This window comes from Xiphophorus hellerii, chromosome 12 (genome assembly GCF_003331165.1).
Source record: "Xiphophorus hellerii strain 12219 chromosome 12, Xiphophorus_hellerii-4.1, whole genome shotgun sequence".
Taxonomy (NCBI): Eukaryota; Metazoa; Chordata; class Actinopteri; order Cyprinodontiformes; family Poeciliidae; genus Xiphophorus; species Xiphophorus hellerii.
In genome coordinates, this window is record NC_045683.1 from 20,231,957 (window position 1) to 20,257,517 (window position 25,561).

The window sequence follows — 25,561 nt, forward strand, 5'->3', positions numbered from 1 at the left end:
AAATGAGACTAAAGAAAGTATAGGATTGAGACAAACAGTGGGCAAACATGTATGTTTATGGAAGAGACTTGTTAGGATTACTGCCCATACTTTAGCACTGTAAACACTGTAGTCCTACTTTCCAGTCCAGGCCTTTTGTTTCATCTTCACCACAATTGGTCAATATTTAAATGGCAAACACTCAATGGGCTGCAAGCTTGCCTCACACGGCTTTGTTTTTCTCCTGTTGAGGGACAATGGAAAGCTTTTATTTTCATGGCCAGACACAAACTCAAAAGTAGCATTGCTAAAAATAGAACCCCTCCACAAAGAGCCTGCACAAGGAATGGCTCTAAATGCATGCATATACATACTCTAAGTGAGAACATCATGACGCTTGTTCATCTCATAATTAACATGAGATGGACAAGACGGAGTGGATACAGATTATCTGCACATGTAGGTATGTAGATGTAGAGACTCTTCAGAGAGTCCATGAACTAAAATCCAAGCCGATTTGGACACACTACAGTACTTCTCTATGCTACAGTTACTCAGTTACTCCTCATTCCAATAAACACATCCCCTGGTCCACTTATACTCAATGAGGTCTGGAACACACACACGCACTTGTTCACCTACAGGACAAGCTCACTCACACCAATCAGCCGCAAACGCTCCGGAAAAAGAGAGAAGCAGAAGAGGCCCCATAGACCTGTAACTCACACAAGACGTATTCAGAACCAATGGTCGAAGAGCAGACAGTTTTGAGTGTGGGAACAGCATGTGTGAATATATATTTAACCACATTAATCTGATACCCCTAAATAAAATCCAGTGCATTCTACTGCCTTTTAGAACTTCAGAAGTATATCCATGTCTTAGAATGGCCTATTGAAAGACCTAAAACCAACTTAAAGTCTCTGCCAAGACTTAAAAAGCTAATGTTCTCAGAGGATTGCCATCCAATCTCACCGAGCCTAAGCTATTTCGCAAAGAAGAAAGGGCAAAAAAAAATTCCATCTCTAGATGTACAAAGTTTAGAAACAAACCCTAAAAAACCTACAGCCATAATTATTCCTATCCATGTACAAAGCTACTCTTCCATTGACTGGAAGTGTGATCTATGAAGATAATGTGTGTTTCTATGCGTGCATGTGTTGGCTGGATGAAAGGACTACACATGAGAAAAAAGAGTTCAGGTGGGGGGAGGAGCAGGCCAGAGGTGGAGATAGCACAGAGTGGGTGTTGAGGGTGGGGCAGGTCTGAAATAGATCACTTAATGGAACAAAGTGTAATTAATGGGTCACCACAGATAAGAGTGCTCTAGCACTATCTGGGAATGTGCTAATAGAGCTGACACACACTCAGCAAGATCAGACCACAGCTAGTTCTCCTTCGGAGTGTCTGTGTGCATGCAAAGTTTGTGCGCGTGTGCATGGGTGTGTTTTGACACATGGTGGATAAATAGCGGGTGGAGAAGACTGCCAAGGTGACAGGTTAACATAGTTTCCTCCCAGACAAAGATCTGTTGTCCTTGCAATCAGAGAGAGCTCAGAAGGAAACACAGACTGTTCTCCCTATGAAGCCTCCCTAGTTCACGTAGACCTTCAGCCTCACATCAAAACATGACTGATGTTATTACACTTTTCAAGCCGGCGCGCCTTCAGTCATGGGGATGTGGTTGTTTATGGAGAGATGGAGGAGAAGGAAGCCACCTGGTCAAGAGGGGGTCAAACTTGAAGTGTTCTGACAGAAGTAAAATGCCACAAACCTCTCCTTAAACTTCCTGTCGAAGTGTGTCCCTGCGTCAGGGGAACTCCTCTGGAGCCAAGTGTCCTATGTGTGTGTGTGGGGGGGCGTGTGCGCAAGGGTGTTGGATGAATCTCTCAGTTTTTGGAGCAGGGTGAGGGAGGGATTGCAGCCAGGCACATGCCTTGGGATATTGAGATGGCCGGTGATGGACAGGGCAAGACAAGGAGGATATCCCCTGTTTGTCTTAAGGAGCGGAGCTGCCATGTCACACATACTCTCGGGGGGGAAAAGTCTGTCTCCAGGATGGATTTCTTTGTGTGTGTGTGCATGTGCGCGATGTGAGGAGAATGAGACAGATAGGTAATGCATTCGGTTTATTTTGTGCGCACATTCAGGGTCACAGACCTAGGGGCCATCTACTTCAAACTGGTTTAGTCAGACAAGGCAAGGCCACATTAACACACAGCATGACTTAGTAATGGAGAGACCCTGAGCTTGGTGCTGCTCATGTGGGACTACAATAAAAAAAAAATCAACACATATCTTACATATCTTTATGGAAATTACCTTTTTAATGCCATTACAGTCACCTTGACAAGTCGGTAAAAATGAAATGAAGTGAATGTAACAGTCCTCAAACACAAGGGCTTGACCTCGACAATATCAAGCTGTGCATGAAGCTCTAGGTGAATCTTAAATCTTGCTGTGTGTTGTTAAGTGTGTCCACAGCTGCCTGTTAAGTGGGCAATGTTTGTGTGTAAGCGTGTGATGTAGCATCAGGGGGTTAAATGGAGAGGGACGGGCCTCCAATCTGTTAGGACAAGGAGAAAACAGCTTCAAAGACTCAACATCAACCCTCCCCACATACACACACACACCCGCACACTGACGGACAGTCCATTGCTCCCAGCATATCTCTATTTTGTCCTTGGACTGTCTGAATACCACTGGAGGCGAGCATGATTTGAGAGAGCAAGTGGGAACAAGAGAGACAGGGAGCCAGAGAGAAGAGAAGAAAGAGCCAAATGATAGAGAGAAGAAGAGAGAGAGAGAAAGGAGGCGTCCCCTCAATGACATCTAAAGAGATAACTCACTCTCCAGAGCTTCTTTTCTCTTGCTATCACTTTCCCAGGCAGCACTCCATCCACATAAGGCCTGAGAAGGGACTGTGTGTTAACTTTAGCAATCTGAAATACATGAGTGGAAGTACAACAAATACAGCTTACTACAGGGAGAGAAAACATGATATTTAGTTATTTCTATGTTATCAAAAGTTTAAACAAATGATAATCAGTCTGAAAATTTCACTTTTATATCTGGTGGGAAAATGCTGCCAGTTATATTATGTATTGCAAATCTAACTATTTTTTTCCACAATTCAACTCAAAGTTAAATATTTCAATGGAAATAGCATATTTATGTACTTGAATGGTTTAGACAAAATCCAGGCCTAAACCCAATCGAGAATCTGAGGCAAGACTTAAAGTTCCTGTTAACATTTGGCCTCCATTCAACATATTTTTTGCCAGCCACTGTATGTCTGGAGTCAGAAATGATGACGTGGAAAACTAGTTTCACCAAGCGGAAAACCTGATTTATTTACACGATATTAAGTTAGACATATCCTTAATGCTATATGTAAGCATGCTCTTCATATTGGCATTATGTAGTTCGTTATGAAGCTGCACTCAAATAACTTTTTAAATTAATTATGCTAGGAGCACAGTGCACAGTGCACTCAAAACTCAACGTTGAGAGAAAAACACAAAGAACTGAGTCACAGCAATTCTACAAACACTGAAACAAAAACAGAGAAAAACACAAAGTAATCCACTGCCACCGCTATTGTTGGATACGCTCCATTTGCAGACACAGAAAACAGTAGGGAAGACTTAACCTTTTGATAAGCTCCTACTTGTTCCCGCTGTATGCATTTTTCATTGAAACATGTGAGTCAGAAAGAGAAAGAACTTCCACACTCACTCCTCTGAGAGGAGAAAGGTTACAGCCTGCAGTCTGGTCTTAGCAAGTACACTGCATTCTGATTCAATGTAATGCTGATTAGCAGAGAATGACATTAAAGAAATATTGATTCTATATATTCAAAAATGAGAAAGTACAATTATAAAGAGTAAAGCATCAAATAAAAGCCTTAAGATGTAAGAATCTGCTGTTCTTAAGCAAAAACATGCAAAGAGATGTTTGAGTTGATCTGTGGGTCTAAAAACCACAAGATTCTATGTATTTTATTCTGATTTTATACAAAAGACCAACAAAAGGTCCAGCATATCTGCAAAGTGAAAGGAAAACTATGCATACACAGTAATAAATCTAGTTGCTCTGTCAAGGTTGTAGTTCATCTGGGAATCCGATAGCACTTTGAGCAACCCGCATATTGTTTTTATTGCCAATTTTCTATTAATTGGTCATTTCTGAATCAATACATGGATAATCATAAATAGACAAAGATGATTTGCTTCCCTTCAGGAGCATTCACAGGTGATGGGATAAGATGTGGGAGGTCAAGTTCTGAAAAAAAAGCCTAATATATAATAATAAAACATTCATTTGAGTCAGTTAAGTTGATGCTGGGGGACATTCATCATATACAATAATTACAAACCAAGAGAAAACCCAAAAAGAGAAAACACATCAGCAGAAACTCTACACTGCAAACTGTATACAGAAATCACAAGTAACATGTGATGTGCTGAAGACAGTTCTTGAGGCAGGTAATGTGGAAAGAGGGAAAACAATATTTAAATACTAAAGTTAGAAGACATTGGGCTCTGTAGACACACAGAGGGAAATCATAAGGGTGAGTGGCAAAGTAAAACTGCAGGAAGAGAAAGAAACAGCACAGCAAAGCATAAAATCTACCTTCTGTCCTAATTTAAATGGGCTATGAATACTGTGTTTACAACGTATATTTTATGCCTTCCAGTTCAAACACAGCTTCATCTGCACTCAGCTGCTAAGTGATATGATTTCACTTTTTATAGCAGCGCCCCCATCCCACTCATCCAACCCGCCACCCCCAGTTCCACTGTTATTCAATGTGGTGTGATTCTGCACGCCTCGTGTGTCGACTTTCAACTGTACAACCCCCCAAGGGCCAAAGAAGCATATTAAATCCCTCCCTAACCCTTTCTTGTTCCCCTCCTTAAGCAAAATCTCCATCCTAGAAACGCATCTAAGCGAACATACGCACACAACCAAGGAAACATGCTGCAAATGGAGATGACTGCCTCATATTTTACAGCTGTTAAAGTTTCTTTCTGTATTTATTGCTGTGTCCATGAGCAGTTTCTCCCGAGATCAGAGTGGCCCTCTTTGACCTTTGTGCAGAGCTTCTCTAATGTTGAACTATAATGCACAACCACTTAGGTTACTTTGGTTTAATGATGCCTTCACATGCACACTTTCACACATTCTAATACACATAACACAGTTGTCCAAGATTACACTCCACAATAAAAGCATAAGCGTAGCGTTAAGCTCAGTGAAAGGTGCTGTGATGGTATCTAGGGTTACAAATCCAATAAACTGGCATTAAATGACAAAGTGAGCATTTACTGTCACCATAAAACATCCAAGACAAATTTAAATATTTTATGAGAAAACCCTTGGGGGGAAAAAACAATTTCTCTGATGCAGTCACCAGATTAACGTTATGTTCATATCCTTTCATAAACTACATAATTTTTATTACACTTTCATGTCATAATTTTTTTTCGCCTAGTGCAAAGTTACACTTCTGCACATTTACTCCAAACCCTTCACTTGAAATTTTTGTCCGTCAGAAGGTTCATTTCCTACTAAAATACGCCCTTCCATCTCCTTCCCTCTTCTTTCTCAGTTATCTGACTACATACTGTTTGCGCTAGCAGAAAATTCCCACTTCACCTCGGGGGAAAAAGGCATTTTTTCTCTGCTGTGCTCATCTCTCATTCTACTCTTGTATGTTTTCCATGCTGGCAAAGCTTCCTTTCCCTGCATGCAGCAGGGAGTTTGCGCCGTCTCTGGTAGTCCCATAAGGAAACCTACAGTGTGATGTTACAATCTTCCATCCAGAGGGATCCCCTCCCTCCAACTGCTCTTTTCTTTCTTTCCCTGCAGGTTGTTCAAGTTCTTCTTATTTTTTTTACTTCTTTGAATGCTTTTTAGTGTCTCCCTCACTCTGTTATTTGACTCTTAAACCTCTAACTCTACCATATTACTTGTATCAGACAGTATCAAAATCTTAAATTTTTTTCCGTTTATTTTAAATATTACCCTGCATTTTTAAATAATTATGAAAAAGGGTTAAAAAGAGGGAAAATGGTAGATCTGCTTCTGTACAAAACAATCACTTTGTATAGATGAACAAAGCTGAAAATTCCTAGAAAGGTGAAATAACTGGGAATACTGCATATGCTATTCTAATTATACTATGAATAAACATTCCTCAAGTACACTATCTACAGAGAAAGAGCGAAAAAGAAATAGGCAACCCCCCCCCCCCCCCCCCCCCCCCAAAAAAAAACCCACTAGTGTCTGCATTTTTCCTCAAAAACTCAAACATTTACTATGTAAAATATTTGATGTCACCCCACAAGTATTTTCATTGGATTAATGTGCAACAATTTGGGTGCACACTTCATGAAGTTAAGCTTGTTGATTTGGACTGGGAAGCGGATGATGTTTGCTTACTGGTGTGCAATGGGTGGTTATCTTATAAAATCAAAAAACAAACACCAACATTTCAAGAGCATTTCCTGTTCAACATGTCCTCTTCAAGAATTTTAATATCCAAACTGACCCATGGTTCCAGTTATGCAATAAATGGACTTGAGATGATGATGAAGCGTCCCACCATGCGTTAAAGTGCACAATGATTTCAATTCAGAGTTTGAAATTGTCTACATTCTTTAGACTAAAAAAAAAAGAAATGTACTTTTATTCATCCATACAATGTTGCTCATTCCTTAGGCCAGTAAATGCACTGTTTGGTAAGTTTTGCTTTCCCATAGAATGAATGATCTCAGATTAAACTCCAGTTATCATTTCATACAAACCGTTAGGAGCACATACTGTATATATATATACAGTATGTGCTGTATATGTACTGTATATATATATACAATATATATATATATATATATATATATATATATATATATATATATATATATATATATACAGTACAGACCAAAGGTTTGGACACACCTTTTAATTCAATGAGTTTCCTTTATTTTCATGACTATTGACATTGTAGATTCACACTGAAGGCATCAAAAATATGAATAACACATGTGGAAATATGCACTAAATAAAAAAGTGTAAAACAACTGAAAATAGCCCTTATATTCTAGTTTCTTCAAAGTAGCAACCTTTTGCTGTGATTACTGCTTTGCACACACTCTGCATTTTCTTGACGAGCTTCAAGAGGTAGTCACCTGAAATGGTTTTCACTTCATAGGTGTGCCCTGTCAGGTTAATAAGTGGGATTTCTTGCCTTATAAATAGTCATGAAAATAAAGAAAACCCATTGAATTAGAAAGGTGTGTCCAAACTTTTGGTTTCTACTATATATATACAGTATATACAGTATATATATACAGTATATACAGTATATATATACTTATATTCACTGTTTAGTCTGTTGATTTTCTATTCTTCCGCAATACCTAATAAATTTTTTAGCATGTAGAAATATAACTTCTACCACCATGACTCTTCAATACATCACTAATGTAAGCATCATAGAATTCAAAGCTGAGGTCAAAGGACTTAATAAAAATCAATTACCTAGATTTTAAAATTCAGCAAATACAAATGAAAAGTGAAAACATCAATTTATTGTCAGTACATGAAAGATTCTAAATATACCAGGTTTTATGAAACCAGGATTCCAAAGAGTAGGCGAGCTCTTTTTGACAAAATGCAGAGCCTTCAGCTAAGACTGTTGTTGAAATTCATTTGACCTCTTATCTGTGGACAAGGTCTGCCGTTAATTAAGTCCCATGTACAGCTGCCTGTATAGCTATTGAGTTTGTAGAGAAATATAGCGATCTGAAATCTTCACAATTTCCTTTCATTGAACAGGTTTTCTTTAGTCTATAAAGTATCATATCAGCACTGTAGTCATGTGTGGATTGGTGTTTTTATTTTAATAAGAGCACTTGTGCAAAGACACATTTTGTTCTTTTCATCGTTTAAATCCTTGAACAGATCCTGCACATGTTCAGTGTATTGCATGTGTCCATCCACCTTTGAATTTTTCCACATTTGTCACATTTCAAACTCAAACTTCACTGTATTTTCTTGGAATTTTTATTAACTGACCAGTATAAAATTACATGCATTAATTGACATGAAGCACAAAAAAAAGTAAATAAAGTTAAAAATTTTCACTTTACAAATAAAAGTCCAAAAAGTGTGGTTTGAATTGGTGTTTATGCCTCTGAGTAAGTCTTTGTAAAAGTGCTTTTTACTGTCACACATTTTTTGGGATGTCTTTACCATTTCTACAAATACAGAGTGGATGTAGAGCATCTAAACAGCAATTTTCCCATTTGACAGGTCAGGACTGTGAGGGGCCTATCTTTACATAAAATATTCTAAAAAACCCTTCTATTGTATTTCTAGCTGAATGTTTAGACTCAGTGACACAGTAGAAGGTGTAGCTCTTGTCCAGTCTAAACTCTTGCAGGAATATTCTTTATTGAGCTATAGCCATCATCCCTCCAACACTGATATTGTGGTTATAGTTTTTCTTCCTCTTTATGCACTATCCAGTTTGTAACATGACAAATTGTAAAATCATAAAAGAGTCAGGAATAGATAGCATGGGATAGCGTTGAGAGCTATGAAAAGAATAGCTAAAATGAAAGATTGGATGGGATTTGGGTAGATACTAATTTACCCCTCTAAAAATTGCCCTCAGCTCAGAATGACAAGTTTGTTTAGGGAGGTCTCAGATGGACACAAAGAAGTGAGGACAAAAAGTGTCAGAACCCAGTGCCTGCGTGATCAAGAGCAATCTCAAGGTGAAGAGCCAACTGACGGTGAGAACAAAAGCACACTTTGACATGTCTGGGTAACACAACCCTGCAGTGTAAATGATGAGTGCAGAGGCCATACAGTAGAAGTATGTTGGTTACACAATTTCTGCCAGGCATAAGCTGACAATCACACACCCACGTTCAGAAAGGAAACAAGTACAATGAGCAATTGGTACAATATGTTTGTTTGGGTGGAACTTGAACCTGTCTGTGCCCCTGGGCCACAGTCAAGCAGGTGTTGGTGTGTATTCACACAATCACATACTGAAACTAAGAACACCTGGACACCTGGACTGAGCTTTATATCTCAGTTGGACTCAGTAGAGCTGTCACGCTCTCAAAGACAGAACGTGACCCCAAAGCTGAGGGGGGCACACCTGTTTCATAGGAGGCCCCTCTGTCTGTTAAGGAACCTCTCATAACAACTCCAATGGTAGCAAAGTTTCAAGTGTTTAATTCACGCTTATATACATTAAAAACAGAGAAATCATCATAACATATCACAGAGTGTAAGTGAAGGGTCTAAAAAGATAAAGGTTGTTTAATGGTTTGACCACTTGACTTTGTTTACTGTGTAAAGTCCCATGTACAGCTTAAACAAAGTTAAGTGTCATCATGATGGTCATCAAAATGAATGCATTTGTATAAATGTATGCATTTTGATGACCATACAGTTTACTGCCCACTCACTACGGTTTTAGAGGAACAATTCTAAGTTTGATTTAATTCAGCCGTTCTGAAACTCTGGACTTTGACCCAGATCTGGGTGGAATCAATCCGAACCCAGTCCAACATCAATGAGTCATATACAGTACAGACCAAAAGTTTGGACACACCTTCTCACTGAATTCAATTAGAAAGTGTGTCCAAACCTTTGGTCTGTACTGTATATATATATATATATATATATATATACATATATATATATATATATATATATATATATATATATATAAACAGAGGAACCTAGATAATATTAGCATAACATGTCAGAAAACATCCAACAGTAGATCCCACTTCCTCACACCTAATTAATTCCATAATTAATTCCAAATATTTTTTCTGCTGCTGACACTAGTCTAAAGGAACTGAGTGGGGAAGGCACGGATGAGGGGAGCCCTCTGAGGCACAGGCTCAGCTTAGAGACTCCAGCTCTGAGGAGGAGCTCCATTGAATAAGTGACGCTTGGAGAGAGCAAGCATTTGGGAACCCCTAATGGCTGCCACGGGAGATTAAAGGATTAATTTTTTTAAAGAAATTTTTTGGCTCTAGTGGCCTTTATTTGACAGTGAATTTACAGGAAGGCTGCGACTCAAACCCTTGATGGCCAGGTAGAGCACTAAGGCCTCCGTTCATGGGACACATGCTCTACCCCCATGGAAACCCCTCGTGGCGATTTCCGAAACATGAAGAGTGAAAATAATCAAAGCAACTGTACAGGTATGTTTTGATGAGGGAATAACATTATGACATGATATGAAGCTCAAACAAATCAGTTTTTACTTAATACTCCAATTTTAAGACACAAAAATAGTAAAAATGCCAAAGCATGAGGCTGAAGTAGCTGGGGGTTCACATAAATAGGGTGTGTGTCTGTGTTGGGGAGAGACGGGTGGGCTTGTGGGACCTATCCTGGACTTGACCTGCAAATGCTGGCACGCCCTGTCCTGCTGGTGGCTAAATAAAGAGCCCAAGGGTGGGCTGGGCGGCTGGAGAAACAGACACAGAGTCGGCATTACCCAGCTAATCTCATTATGGAGGCAGCTCTGCCAAGCTGCCAGGGGTCAGCCAGAGTGCCACGTCAGTCACAGCACCTCTGGCACTCCCTTTGACCCCCTGAGTAGTTTTAAAATGTGACGTGTCGTGACCAGGAGTGAGAAACAATCAAGAGTGTAGCTGATAATAAAGGTGGACAATGTGAATTTTGCTTTGTTGTTAATTTTCTTTAGAGTGTGGGAAGTATTTGCAAGCAGAAGATGGCAAAACAGATGGTACCCAGAAACTGGACAAAAGAATAAAAAACACAATGAGACAGATGCAGTGAAAAAAAATTAAAGCTGATATGAAGCAGAATAAGAGTGAGAAATATGATAAAAAAGAGGAAGAGAGCTACAGAAAGAGGTTGAAAGGATGGATAATCAGCTTTTTTCTCTGCAGCTTGGTTTAATATATTTACAACGGATTGCATCAGGGTGCGGCGGTGAACCAAGCTATCACCATCCGCCAGGGTCAACTGTAGTGCTATGTGTCTCTCACGAAGAAGGTGTGTGTCAAAGAAGATCACACACTAGACAACATAAAGTGTGAATCCATCAGGTACTCACAGAAACAGTCTTGTTGGCATCTAAGTATACATTTATGTCAAATCAATTTACAAAAAATACGAAGAGAAGCCAGCACAGCAACATAATCCTTGCCTGTGTCCCTATATACTTTTCTCCCACTGCCTTCTTATCTTTTTTTTGCTCCTTCCCTCCTGCTGTGGACACATTTAAGACCTAATGTTATGGCCCTTTTAGCTCCCGCTCCTATTGCTTAGCTGATATAATGCATCATTTGTAAAAGTTTAGAACCGTGGAGCACCAACATCATGTCAGCAGCTCTGAGCTACAGGCTGTTACCAAACAAGGTCAGAGAGATAAGCTAATTCCAACTGCACCATATAGACAGCATATAATGAACATCCTTCTTTCTCAAAGAACCAGCAGACATGAAATTCATGTCTGCTGGTTCAGTTTAAAACTTTTGAGGTGTTCCTATATGTGTAAATCAAAGAATTTGCACAAATTCTGAGACAGATACCACAGGTTTTCACCAAGAAAGTAAAATTACCTTATAAGATAAATGCAACTTGTTGCTCCTACACTATAATTAACTTAAGGCTAATAAAAACAATCAAATTTAAACTTACAAACAAATAGTGAAAGATAGCACTTGGGTTAACAATGCTTGGGAAATAAGGTTTTTGGCCCCATTTAAATTAGAGAACAGAAGACTCACCTTGTTGTTAAACCACTTCTAAAACTTAGAAGTATACTTCTTAGAAGTACATTATTCATACACCTGGCAGATTTGAATGAAATATTTTTTTCACTTAAACAAAACCTTAAATTTCTGAATGGAAATGATACAGATATCAACTTAAAAGGGAGTAGATATTTTGAAATATTTCAAAATGTCTGATTATTTATACCCTTCTCAATAAGCAATGGAAAAACCTTTGTTAGCATTACACAAGACAAACTTTCTTATAAATATTGACCAGCTATTTGAATGTGTCCACAGGTATTTTAACAATTTATTGAGCTCCAAGGTTCTTTGCCATTGCTCTACTCCCTATGCAGCTTTGCTATCATATTCAAGTCAGGACTCTGGAGGGGCCAATCTAGAACATTAAGATTTATTGTAATCAGAAGAAACAGTAAAATTAAAAGATGGGTATGGATTATTTTGTGCTTAACTGTATTCTATGGGTAGCACTGTGAAGGAACACTGTGGCAAGAACAATGTGACTACTTTTGTGTCCTACAACTACTGTATATGGACAACGCTTGGCTGTTTAAAAGCCTAATCTTATTACAGTAATTCACTACAATGTATGAGTACAAGGGTACAAGGTAAGAAGGTTGCATGAAGGATGGGAAAAAATGAGTAAACAGCCAAAAATTTAAAGAGCTACAATGGGAAGCTTTCGATGGTTCTTTTGGCCAAACTTCACAAAAAGTGAAATTTGAAACTCAGCCCTCAATCTGATTACAACTAATGGTCCTAGCACCGATACAAGCCCAGGGATGGTACAAGGGCTTGTACTGGTACAGGCCCAAGTACAAACTTAGTACAATGAGTTTTTACTCAGTACAAGGGAGTTTGCACTCAGCACAAACTTAAGTACAGTAGCTTGAGTACAGCAAGCACTGTACTCAGTCATCCTGCATCAAACCCTGCCGTCAGTCAGCCTTGTGTACATGCTGTGAACCCCCTTTCTCTCTGCTATGCTACAGCTGGTTCACCACCTGTAGCCTGCCATTAATACTCAGGCTAGTTAGCATGTCCATCAAAGATGGCAGATAAACAGTTTTTCTGGAACAGTATGTTGTTTCTCTACCATTAGAACATTGAGCAATGTGTAAACGAGGATGATTGACAGCACTAAGAGACTCCTTCTTGATCTGATTGGTTGTTTTTGGCCAGTCTGCAGAGCATTTTTGCAGACATCAATAGCAGCACTGGGAGGAGGTGGAAGAGCTTCATTTTTTTCACAGATTATCCGGGTCATACCATACTGTCACAAGATGGCAACAGTATAAACAAATATGTAAAGAAGCATATTTCTTGCTTGCTGCACCTTTAAGGCTCAATATATACAGTATATCTTACCTCCAACAAAACGCTGATTTAGGATTTAGTTACTTTTTAAGTTCATTGAACCCTGATGAGAAATTTACTGATGAGTGAAATACCAATTTCATTCATCTATTTAACCACAAAATGATTTGCAAGTCAGCAGTTTAATTGGAATTTTTCATAATGTGCCTCTAAATTTATTAATGCCATTTAAGATATTTATTGACTGCACAATCAAAATAAAAAAATAAATTAAGAAAATTAATTATGCCTTCTTTTCTAAGAACCCATTATCAGAGCTGTCTGGGTGAGCCATCATTGCACTACTCTTTATTGTTAGTTTATAGGCTAGAGGCTATTGAACATGTGTAAAAATTAACATTTGAGTTTGAATGTCTTGCTGATCTACCAATTAGCTGGCAAAGTTTGTGAGAAAAAATATCAGCTGTATTCCTTACACTGATAAACAGTACCCCATGTGTGTTTACATGTGTTCTGTAAACTCAACATAAGAGTATGGACTTTACATTGAGACCATCACAGATAGCAACACCCAATAGCCTACTAAAATAGGCAGAGATAAGGCATGGGGAAAGGTTTAGCTAACTAGAAAGGAAAAGGCGCTAAGTGAATGGCTGAAAGTACACAGCAGAGTTCAGGTCAGCCAAGCACTGATTTGGGCCCCCAGCCAAGACGGTGATTGGTATAAGCTCCTGATGGTTCTGCTGTGAAAAGGGATCAGAGAAGCAACAGAGGGAGGGACTGAAGTGGGGTGTTGGGGTGATTAGGAGGTGGATAGATGGGTGGTTTGGGGAATAACCACTTGAATGGCCTGGACCTGAAATTCATATTTGACCTTAATTAGCAAGCTTTTCTGACAACCAAAACAAACAAGCGAAAAAAACAAAACAAACAAGCGAAAAAAAAAATAAAAAACAAACTGCAAGGAGAAGGCACTGTACATGGCACTGACTTTTTTGTAACTTCATTGTACTCATGATATATATTAAGAGTAGAACTCTGGGTTCTAAAAATTCAGATATATAAAAACCTGATATTTACTAAAAATACTTCAATCTATCATCAGAAAATAAAACAGATAAAACTTGATCTTGACATCCCTACTTCTAAAGCTTGCAAATACTCAATATGTTTCTTTAAACATCTTGAGAATGTTTAATGAAAATATATCTACAAGAAGATATATTCAATGACCCTTGACATAAACAAATATTTAGCTCATATGTTAGGCTTGATACAATTAAGATATATTGTTACAGCATCTAATTTTACACACATATTTTATTACTGGGGCCAGAACACGTGACATCTTCTCACAAACAACCATGTACAATATGTATGTGTATATTTCACGGCCTCTATACATTCTGGGAACTCATTACAGGAAAAATCAATGCTTGACATTGGTTTATAGCAGACAGCTTTTCATCACCTTGCGACCTCATTTCATCCCCTCTTATTTCAAGCTGGGTACAGACACCAAATACATGAACACAGACAGAAACACACAAATCAATACAGTCAGTGTACACAGTGGCCAGGTAATAATTCCTTATGAGTATGATTTAAACACGACTCAAGATGTGGAAACTTTGGATGTATCCATATCCCTGACTTGGTATGCACTATACTTGATAAGGAAGGCAAAATATGGACCTGCACAACATTATATGTTATATAACATTATATTATATGTCAAATGTGCATTTATTATACAACATGCAAGTACACTAAAGTTCAGCCATGCATTACTGTATGTTTTTTTAATTTTTAAAGACAGGCCTGTTTGATTAAGATATCAATCTTGAAAGAGACAGGAGGAGAACTTGGTGTAGGACCACTGGGTGTTAAAGAAGCAAATAAGAAGATGTCTACAAACTCAGACTAACACTTATACTCAAACTTTCTTTTCCTCCACCATAACCACTGCTCTTTCTGTGAATAAGGTACACAGCAAGTTTAAAAGCCAGAGCTTTGAGGCACACCACTGTCTGCATGTGGGAATTCTTTACCTCAATACCTCTCTTTATTGACTTGCACTTCTTTTTCAGCCTTCCCCCTCAAAGCCAACAAGCAGAAGAGTTTGCAAACCTATGCTCAAAAATGATCAATTTTTAATTTCTCACAACTTCCTTAACTTGTGTCAAGAAGATGACAGCTCCAAAGAGCCATTGGGAAGCCAGAGGAACTGGAAGAGAGAAGTTGTGGAGGCAAACAGAGGGGAGTAGATGCTAGGGGAAGAGAACCTAAAGGAGACCGGAAAAAGTAAGCAAGGATTTTCAATCATTTTGTGTTTTATGAGGTTTGTCTTAAAAGAAAATACTGCTTACAAAGATAAGACCTATGTAACTCATCTCCAGTGATGTATTATTACAATTATATATATTTATAAACATTCTTACCCTATTTATTATTCATTCTATAGTTTAATTGGGTAGCAATCAGCTGTTGACTCAGCTCTTTGGCTTACTGTTTTGCTATTCAAGGTAATGTGGGTGGTGAAACTAGATGTTCCAAATTAAGAAATATTTTACTGCTGCTAATGTGGCTTAAATATCTTGTTCCACAGCTGGGTGGGCTAGCACCTGCTGCAAGCTCTGCTAGCCTATTGCAGCTCAGTACGGCACTGTTACTAATTTTCTGATTCAATTAGCATGCCTAGGAGATTACGAGTCTAATTGCAAACTACTTCACAGCTACCTCTCTGATTAATCACTGCCCATCTGTGGACCAATGATTAAAGGCTTTGGTGTGAATCCTAAATATTAGAACTACATAAGCTTGCATTCTAAATGGTCACTGAGACACCAAATTTAGTCAGTGAAAAATAAAAAACGAGCTTTATTTTCAAAATGTGTGGAAAAGAGAAATGCTAGTCAGGAATAAATCAGGACACCCCACATTTTGTCCTACTAAAAATGGTGAAAAATGACATATAATCAGAAGCCTATAGTACATTTCTACTCAGTATTTTGAATAAGGTTTGCTTATAATACTATTTGGAACATCACTACCTTTAGTCTGCAGTCCAACTTTCTTTCCTTCTTATGTGACTGCAATGTACTCTTTTATGTATTCATCATTTGGCGCATTTTGTGTGCTATATAACTAAACTTGCCTTGCTCTATTAAAACCTCAGACATTTAATTTAGTTTTCTCCACATTGTTGAAGTAAAAGTGAACACCATGGTGAGCTGTCTTAATTCTTCATAATGACAACTGTGGGATATTCTTAGGTGCATATTATTAAGTAAACTATTTGTGCTTTGGTACAAAGGGTATATTTTCCATCAAATACAACATTAAAGAACAAGGAAGCAAACAGTTAATGGTGTGAAGCACATAGCAGAAAGTGTAATGGGTCAGGGATGTTTCTCTGCAGCAGAAACAGGCCAGTTCACAATCATAGACATATAAAAAAAAAAACTGACGCAGAGATAAACCCTGGAACATGAGAATGACCCAAACCTGTAAAGACTGGCTGAGAATTAAATGGAAAGCCTTGGGAAGAATTGAAGCAAAGACCTCTATCTCATGGAGGAGCTGTGGGGTGACTTGAAGAAGCATTTAAAGGCAAGAAACCCCTCAAACATCTAACACTGATTGGGGGGAGTGGCAAAATAAGATGGATGCCCAAGACCTCTAGAAGGCTGTAAGAAGCATCTCACTGGAGTTGTTTCAACTAAAAGAGGTAAAAGTGGTTATTAGAGGTTGCGGTGTCGCACCCTTTCCGTCAGAATTACAATTGTTGATACCTTATGTTAATGAATAAAACAATACTACTTTTGATATTTACCCATAATTACATCACTTTACCCCTAAAGATTAAAAATAGATTAGAAATTGATATGTGCACATTTTAAGAAGAGCTGAATATTTAATATGTTGTCCTAGTTTTTTCCCCACAACTATTTGATTATTGTGTAACGTTAACTAAATAGCTTTCACAACCTCCCAGAAGAAGTGTCCTTAATACAAATCTTGACTGTCCCAGCATGATTTTAAGCATTATGGGCAAACAGATTTTAAAGGAATAAAAGGTTGTGTGAGTTACACACCCAATACTCTCAACTAACACCAACCAATATAAAGCATTTGAGTAAACACCCTGTGATATGCACAATTGCAGTTACTAGCCTTAAAACATACCAGATGAACACAAACAAAACACTAAGCCCTTCTACCTGCGCAAGCATAGAGAAATACAACTTTGGATCAATACTGTCGGTTAGACTGCTTCTCTGTTTTCCTAACCTCTACCAAATGAAGATGCAGTCTAGACCCTGAGATCATAACCCTAATTGAGATCCTGTAGAAAGCCAAACACCTCTCCCAACCAAACCAGATCAATAGCTGACTGTCGTCCTGGCTGTTGGGGTGTGTTTACTTGTGTTGACCTCTGGAACTCACAGCGGTGAGCACCAAACAGATGTCAGGAGGAACAGAGAAAAAACACTAAGATAGAGAAGATGAGGGCGGACACTTGACAAGCTGCCGAGAGAATGCCAGAGATACTGCTATCAAAGAAAAAAGGAGTAGGGTCAGAGAAGAGGGAAAACAAGGGTAAAGGGAAAATGAGGGAAGAGCAATAACAAGCGCTCAAGAGGAGGAAAGTGAACAAATATCAAAAAGAAAGAAGCGGGGGAGAAGTGAGCACACAGCTTTGACAAGGTGAGGAGCACAGAAAGCCAGTTAAAGGAGTGTAGCTGATGCAAGACAAAGAGATCCCGATGAGGTTATAACAACAATCAGTAAGCTACAGACTTCCAACTATCATAGCCAGGACTTGTTGCCCTCAATCCCACACAATCCTTTCTCTGTTCTCTAACCCAGCCCTATTGACAAAACTAAAACCAAGGTCACAGCAGTGTTTACACACCTTTTAGTTCAAATTACATCACCCAAATGATGGCTCGCTGGGTGCTTTAGACTTTCACTGAGAGCAAATGACCTGGCTGCCTGCCTTCATACAGGAGAACAACAGAGAGAATGCAGGAGCCAAGACAGTGAGGGGAAGGTTGGAGGGAAATGTGATGTGTTTAGGGTCAACTACAGTCACATGCCACTATTAGGTATATCTTTTTAATAGACTATTTACACAAAATATTTTTCAACCAACACATGTGGCTGCAACTTAATGCATTCAGAGGTAGACTGAGCAAGAGAGAGGATTTGAGTGATTTGAGATGTTTATTAGTGTTGGACAAGCTGGTTTGAATATTTGAGTCACAGCTGATCTACTGGCATTATCATAAACAACCAATGGGCAGCTTGATTCAAGATGACAGAAGGACTACAGATAACCACTTGCTACCACTACGACACACAAAAATACTGTCTCTTACTATTCATAGAAGAAGATAGGCCATGGCAACAAATAAACACACCAGAGGCTACAATTCATCCAGGTTAATCAAAATTAGACAACAAATTGGAAAAAACTGGATAAGTTTTCATTTCTGCAACATTTAAAAGGCAAGAGAGAATTTTTATATAACATAAAAGCATCAATTTATCTTACCTTGTATCAGTGCTTCAGGCTGCTGCTGGTTGTGTGGCTCTGTGGGATAAAGTATCTGGCTGCACTTTTGGTCCCTTTGTATCAACCTAAGTACTGTTGCTCATTATAGCTATCCCTTTATAACCACAGATTCTAGAAGATGACAACAAATTCCCTGTACATTACTTGTAGCCCTCACCTTCACCAGATCTCAGTCCCATCGAACACATTCAGAAAATGATGAAATGGAAGAATTACATCATGGAACTAATCACCAGCAACTGTGCGATACTATCGCATCAACATAAACCAAAACCTGACTGAATCTATGACACAAAGAATAAGGGCAGTGAATGCAAAAGGGAGTTCAACTATTTAGATGTACCTAATTAGATGTACCAGTGAATGTTCAGCAATATAGAAACATGACAGGGTATTCCATGTTTGACCTTTAAAATGGTATTCAAAGTCCCTAAAATACATAAAGTCATTATTTCCTGATAATATTTTTCTTTTTATGAGTCTATAGAATCTTCAAACAGAAAGCATAATGGGCATTGTTGCTAGATTCCAATGATGATATATAACTTGCTCCCTGCACAAGAAAATAATACCGATATGTCAGACCTCTGATTTGGCCACAATTTGCATGGTTATAATAGCTTATCGACGGGCTCAAGGTTGCGCAGGGCCAGGCTGCTTCACTATAATGACTGCCACGTGCCTCCGACAGTTTATTTCAAGCTTCTGTGACTCAGTCACCCAGCTCCATATCTCATCAATATCCAATCTTGATCCCACTATCTGCATCCTGAAAAAGTCCCTGCTAACATGTCTAGCCCCTTCAACCTCACCTTTACCTCCTCCATTCCCTCTCTGCCAGTGTTTTTTATCCTTTCGATATCATACAAGCATTTTCAAAAGAGATCAATACAATCGTAATTCATAAGGCATTCCAAAATCTGATTGTCTCAAACCATTTAGCCATAAAACAGCTATTGATTTTTTCCAAGACCATGTGGTGCCCACCTTATTTAGTATCAGTGTAAAAGCACTAACCTTTAAGTATCAAAAGTAGAAACTATTAATGAAAATAAAGCTGAATTTATTTGACCACAGATCAAGAGGCCATATAATTACCTTGAAAATCAGGTGTTAAAAGTAAAAAAAAAAAAAAAGAAGCTATTCACATTTGTTTCTGTTTTAATTAAAACTGAGAATATTTTTGAACTGTACTACACATTAATAAGTAAGCAAATATTTACATTTCACACACTTCATAATATAGAAGGTGAATATCACGTTTTACAGGAACATTTTAAAAATTAATAAGTTAGTATACAAGATTAAAATAAAATTTGATGTACGTACAAAGGGGGTGCAAGTTCCAAGATAATCTTTAGCTGTTCGTGATTAAAGTTTCATTTCTCAAACTGCTTGAATTTATCAAATACTGGTTTTAAAAAACCATAAAGCTAATAGAAAGGTTGAGAACTTTCAACGTGAGACATATTTCCATATAAAGCATTTTGTGAATCAATGTCAAATAGATAAATTCAGTTTTTCTATGAAGCTTAGTTATTGAATGAACTTTTTTAATATCTGCAGAGTAGAATAACAAAATCTAAAAGAAACCTGAAATTGAGATTGAATTAGCTGGAAGCACCAAGAGACAACTGTCAGACAGAGTAAGATATTCTCTGGATTGTTTCTGCAAGCCAATTCACTCACATGACTCCACAATACTTGATAGTATGATGGTTCCAACACTAACATTCTCTGAATCAGTGTTAAGGGTACTTCAGACATGGAAACTGCAGCGGAAGGAGGTTTCCAATAAAAAAGCCCCTTGAACAAACAATGTCTTTAAGAATCACTAGTGAATTTTCTTTTTATCAAAAACAGAAAGTTAGACTGATGCAATGGGATCCCAAATAATATGTTTGCTTTCATCAGCAGGGAGAGCAGTCTAGTGAGCAGTACTGTGAGGTGCAGGAGTAAAGGGGAGCAATCAAGACATAAAAACCTCTAAAGCTAAGAATTTATATAATATTATATTTCTGCCTTAACTTGTTGGTGTTATAAGAGCATCGTCTAAAGTGTGATACAATAAAATAAATTTGAAGGAGTCAGACTTCTTGCACTCCGGTTTTGAATATTTCATTACTTATTTAGTAACAATCATTGTGTTTTCTCTCAAAGTGTTTTTATTGAACTTTTAGTCATAGTAAGAATGAATGTACAGATATTAAACCTGGTTTTACCACATTGTGGAATTATTTAAATCTAACCTAAAGTGTACAAAAGCACACCACAGATTGCACCATGCCACCATTTAGTACATAAAAATCAAGCTGACATGGAAAAGTTCATGAAAAATCCAATTAACTTCATAAACTCTACATGCATAAAAAGTTAAGAATGTAAAGAGAAAATATTTATGAATTTTCACTTTAAGTTTTTTTTTTTTTTGTTAAAGCTGCTCCGGTTTGATCACAAACCTTTCACATTGGTAGGACAAATCAACTTCTAAGCATTTCTATTTGGTTTGTTGTGGAGCCATTTCTGTCATATATAGAGTAGGAGGGGTTAGAACACAAGGAGCACTATGAATCAAAAGGGGTGGTGGATCCAGGCAACAGTGGTCCTCGCTCCAGAGGTCAGTGTCAAGTCAGCACCGTCAGAACCACTGTGGGCACTCGGCTGGAACTAAATGTGGACACCGAGACGCCAACTGGTAGACTGCTGCCAAGGACCTCTCACCCCGCAGCGCTTTCTGCCTCTCCTTTAGCCCCGTGTCTCAGTAATGAGCGGGAAGTCTGTGCCTCCCACCTGCACCCAAAGTCTGCCACATCACATCCTCTTATTCCATTCTGCACTTATTTAATCCCTCAGCTTAACATTTTTATTGCAGCAAATGGCAGAATAAAGGAGGGGATTAAAGGACAGAGCGTTGAAATTTGAATCCTCCGGAGTCGTCGTACTCATATTGTTAGAATTATTTATAACCGAAAACCTGAATGTGTGACTGACGAGTTATGGTAAGTGTGTTTGTGAGGAAGAACAATCTCTGGTACATGTGGAAGACAATGGCACTGCTAAGCTTGAAACATCTGTAAATGAGCAGGATGTGATTCCACACACACCAATTTGTGAGTCCGAACACATGACAGAGCAAATAGGATTACAGTATGGATGAAGATACAGTGGATCATCCAAACCCCATAATATCAATTCCATGAAGAGATGTGGCTGGGGTTATGGCATGGAGCAGGCAGATGTGGAGAGGGTGGGGGTGAGGGGTTTACCAGGGGCGGGGCGGGGCAGGGCAGCGGATTAACTGGTCACAGGTCAGACATACAGTGCAATGATCTAATGGCTTGTGCACATCAGCTTAGCTCATGTTTTCCAAAAACAAGATAGAGAAACGAGGTCAGGATTCAAGAGATGAAAAGCACCACAAATAGCACACCGAATAAATGAAATGCACCAAAGTTCATGTAGTTCAATTTTTTTTTCTCCTTCTCTCCCTCTGGAATAGATCTTTGTTTATCTTAATTCCTCAAGGATAGAAGCTATGAGAGGAAAGCATGTGATACACACATAAAATGTTCTATTTTCAAACAGTAAATACATGTACTCTATTTTTGGAATTTTTTTTAGAATTGTATATTTTTGTTTAAAGTACAAAAGGATTTTTTGTTCAAATACGGTAGTATGTGTTGCTGAATCTAAAGGGGGAATTGAAATGCCTCTAGCCTTTACTGTGTAAAGGTTCAAACGGTGTGACATGACCAGCATGCTATATGATGAGTTTTAGCTATCACTATTTGACCAACCTGGACTGCTTTGTGTCATTTGGTAATCATAAATCAGAGTAAATAAAGACCACATGTTGGATATGTAATTATAATATACTGTATGTGCCACCACTTGACCATGTTCTGCTACATTTATGTTTAATGTTTGTGCATTAGGCAGATGCTTTCATCAAAAGTGACTTAGAAATGTTGATATAAAAATGCCATTAAGATCATAGCGCTAACAAAAAGCTACTTAGAAGGAAGACCTTCTAAGGTCTAGACCACTAGTCTAGTTCTTTTGGAGGTGACAGAGTGACAGTGCGGAGGGAAATGTACACAGTGCAGTATGTACAGGGTACCTGCTAGGGCAGGAAATGCTCTTTAATGAGCTGTTTCTTCAAGATTTTCTTGAAGATAGTCAGAAATGCCATTGATCAGGTAGCTATGTTAGATAATTTCAACAAGAACACATAGAAAGACTCTGGACTGTGTTGAGCATGGCATTGTGGTTGCAATGTGACAAAATATTAAACATTTCAAAGCATTTGAAGTCTTTTGCAAGGCACTGAAGACATTATAAGTCAGTGTGACACTTACTTCAAACAGCTATGCCATATTTTTTCTGCATAATACAGAATGCATTAAAATATATTATGATTGAATTGAAAGATTAGAGACCATTTTAAAGAAATCATGTACAAATCCACACATCTCCACAACTATTTAATCAAATAAATTTTACACCAGACTACATTCAAATTTATACGGTGAAAAAAAAAGAATTCTTGCATTTGTTCATACATTTTATTAATTTCTCTTCTGGCAGCTTCAAGGACCTGCCAGTGCGACAGAGAATGGGTGATCCTGGGGCCAGGGAAGGGCTGGAATGCCAAGCATGGGTTTAAGCTGTACGGTAACATCTATGTCAAAAGCCTTGTCGTGTGTAAAGCTAAATCACTTGAGCTGTTCGGCTGTTGAGTAGGAACTCCTCAGACAATCCAATAGGAACACATTCAACAAGGTCCACAGGAGCCAGGCTGACATGTGACCGGCTGCAACACCTCAAGGCTAAAGGTCAAGTCAGATTTCAGCAAATCTGAGCAGGCAAGGCATGAGCTTATACTCAGGGAGTGAAAGGAGCATGACTTGGCCTCCAACCTTTACCTACTAAAACCCTTGAAGATTTTTACGCTGACCTAGAGTTGACTCGTTCATCTGGGATGTTAGCTATACTAATTATTACCTGATAGCCTCCTGATGCCAAATGCAATTCACATCCAGCCAACTTTCCAAGAATGTGCCACACTGGCTGGTGCAAATCTCCTTTAATGCTCTTGCAGTGTTTCAGGCACAATGTGCCAGCCAGGTAAATGTATTTTCTTTGTTTGAGATTGTAATATTTGGGTCTCTGGGGTAACGTGGTGTCCCACTGGTGACATCTAAGGATCCAGCTGGGATGCACCCTGAAATGACGAAGCATTTAACAAGAAAAAAAAAAGGAGATTAAAATAGTGCCAAGGGATGGATTCAGAATCTGTGCATTAAACTTTGATCCCACAGCTCTTCTTGCTGACTTTAGTGGCAAAGATATTTGAAAGGAGGACCACATTGATTCAGTTATTTGGACATAATTATAGGCACAGAGGTTTCTCCTAATTCAATTTCTCTCTACATCAAGGTCTACTTGCACAACCTGGTGGTGACCTCCTGATTTGCATGTTTGACTTGATGTCTGCCCCCTGGGGTGCTCCTGCATTTTATGATGGCAGCTAATCATATCTTGACATCCAGATTTGACCCAGATCAATATAAGGATTGGTATGAGTGGTGTGTGTATCGTTGGGGTTGTATCACTAAATGTGTCTAGATGTTCAGTGCTATCTCTGATTGTGTGTGTGGATCTGCAGATATAAATGCATTCTTTGTGTATTTTTGGGCCAGTTGCCTTTCTTTGTTGATTAGATAAGAGATGTATCCTGCAGAAGGTGGACACGCTGGAGGAGAGACAAAGAGAAGACAGGAGTGGCGTTTTTCCATCCACTCTATAGCTTAGCCCTTAGAGGCTCACACAAGTGATAACTAGTGTGTCTCTAAGTCATTCTGATAACATGGTGGTACACACAGCATTCCTTGTAGTAGGAAGATACACTTACAAGTGTACAGGATTTTCTGTCTGGTTGAAATGTATGCACTAGTAGTTCCACAACAAGACCACAACTTTAAACATAACATGACATAAGAAATCCCTAAAGATCTACAAAGTAATTGACTAGTCACTGCATCAACCCTGACTGGTGTCTCAGTGTTCTGAAAACAAATCTGGTGTTTTTGTGATCCTTGATCTACTAAGTTGCAATAACAATAAGTCTCCAGTGCAGACAATGTTACTGAGTGAAATGTTTCAGTACCAATAGGGTGTAGAAAGTCAGTAAATATGATATGATGCATAGCACTTTGAAATGCCTTGCTGCTGAAATGTGCTATACAAATAAAATTTGATTTGATTGATTGATAAAAAGATATGAGGTAAGAAGCTTTTATAAAGGCAATTAATTTTCTAAATTATTTCCAAAATACAGTTCACTGAAATTTCAATAGAGAGACAGAGAGAGAGAGAGACATAGTCCACATGCTTCATAGCGATAACAAACAGCTTAGTTATACACTGAGCAAAAAGAAAGAAAAAGCTGAACTTTTTATTACATTACATTGGCTCAGATACCAGATCGATTTCAAAGCTGAAAACTTTGCTGACACAGAGGTTGGGGGTCACTTGGGGCTACACAAATGCCATGGACGGTCACAGGATATTGGTAGATAAACAACCGGAGCAGGAAAACAGTGTTGAGGATTAGGAGTCATTGCATCAGTGAGGGATCAGCACAGCCTATCTCATTAGTTCCTGGCACAATAAGCAAAGAAACCGTCTAAGCACTTTCTGCTTCCTAGGCCACAAACAAGTCATTATTACACCTTTGTATTGCTTTTCATTTTCAAAATAAAATATTTTCTTCTTCTGCTTTCATATTTCTCACCTAGTTACATGAGTTTTGTGGGTGATTCTACATTTCTAAGCAATATTCAAGCATAAATAGGTTATATTTCTAAGCACA

At 38.4% G+C, this 25,561-nt stretch overlaps 1 protein-coding gene and 1 long non-coding RNA gene across 2 annotated transcripts in view; one reads left to right on the forward strand and one right to left on the reverse strand.

The window, feature by feature from the left end:
- The window catches only part of arb2a (ARB2 cotranscriptional regulator A), a 161,548-nt gene that overhangs the window by 10,087 nt on the left and 125,900 nt on the right, over positions 1 to 25,561 (reverse strand). The gene's annotated exons all lie outside the window — the stretch shown is intronic.
- LOC116729120 (uncharacterized) lies at positions 1,603 to 8,168 on the forward strand. Its single transcript, XR_004341077.1, has 2 exons — positions 1,603 to 6,917; positions 7,347 to 8,168. It is a non-coding gene; the product is annotated as an uncharacterized LOC116729120 (long non-coding RNA).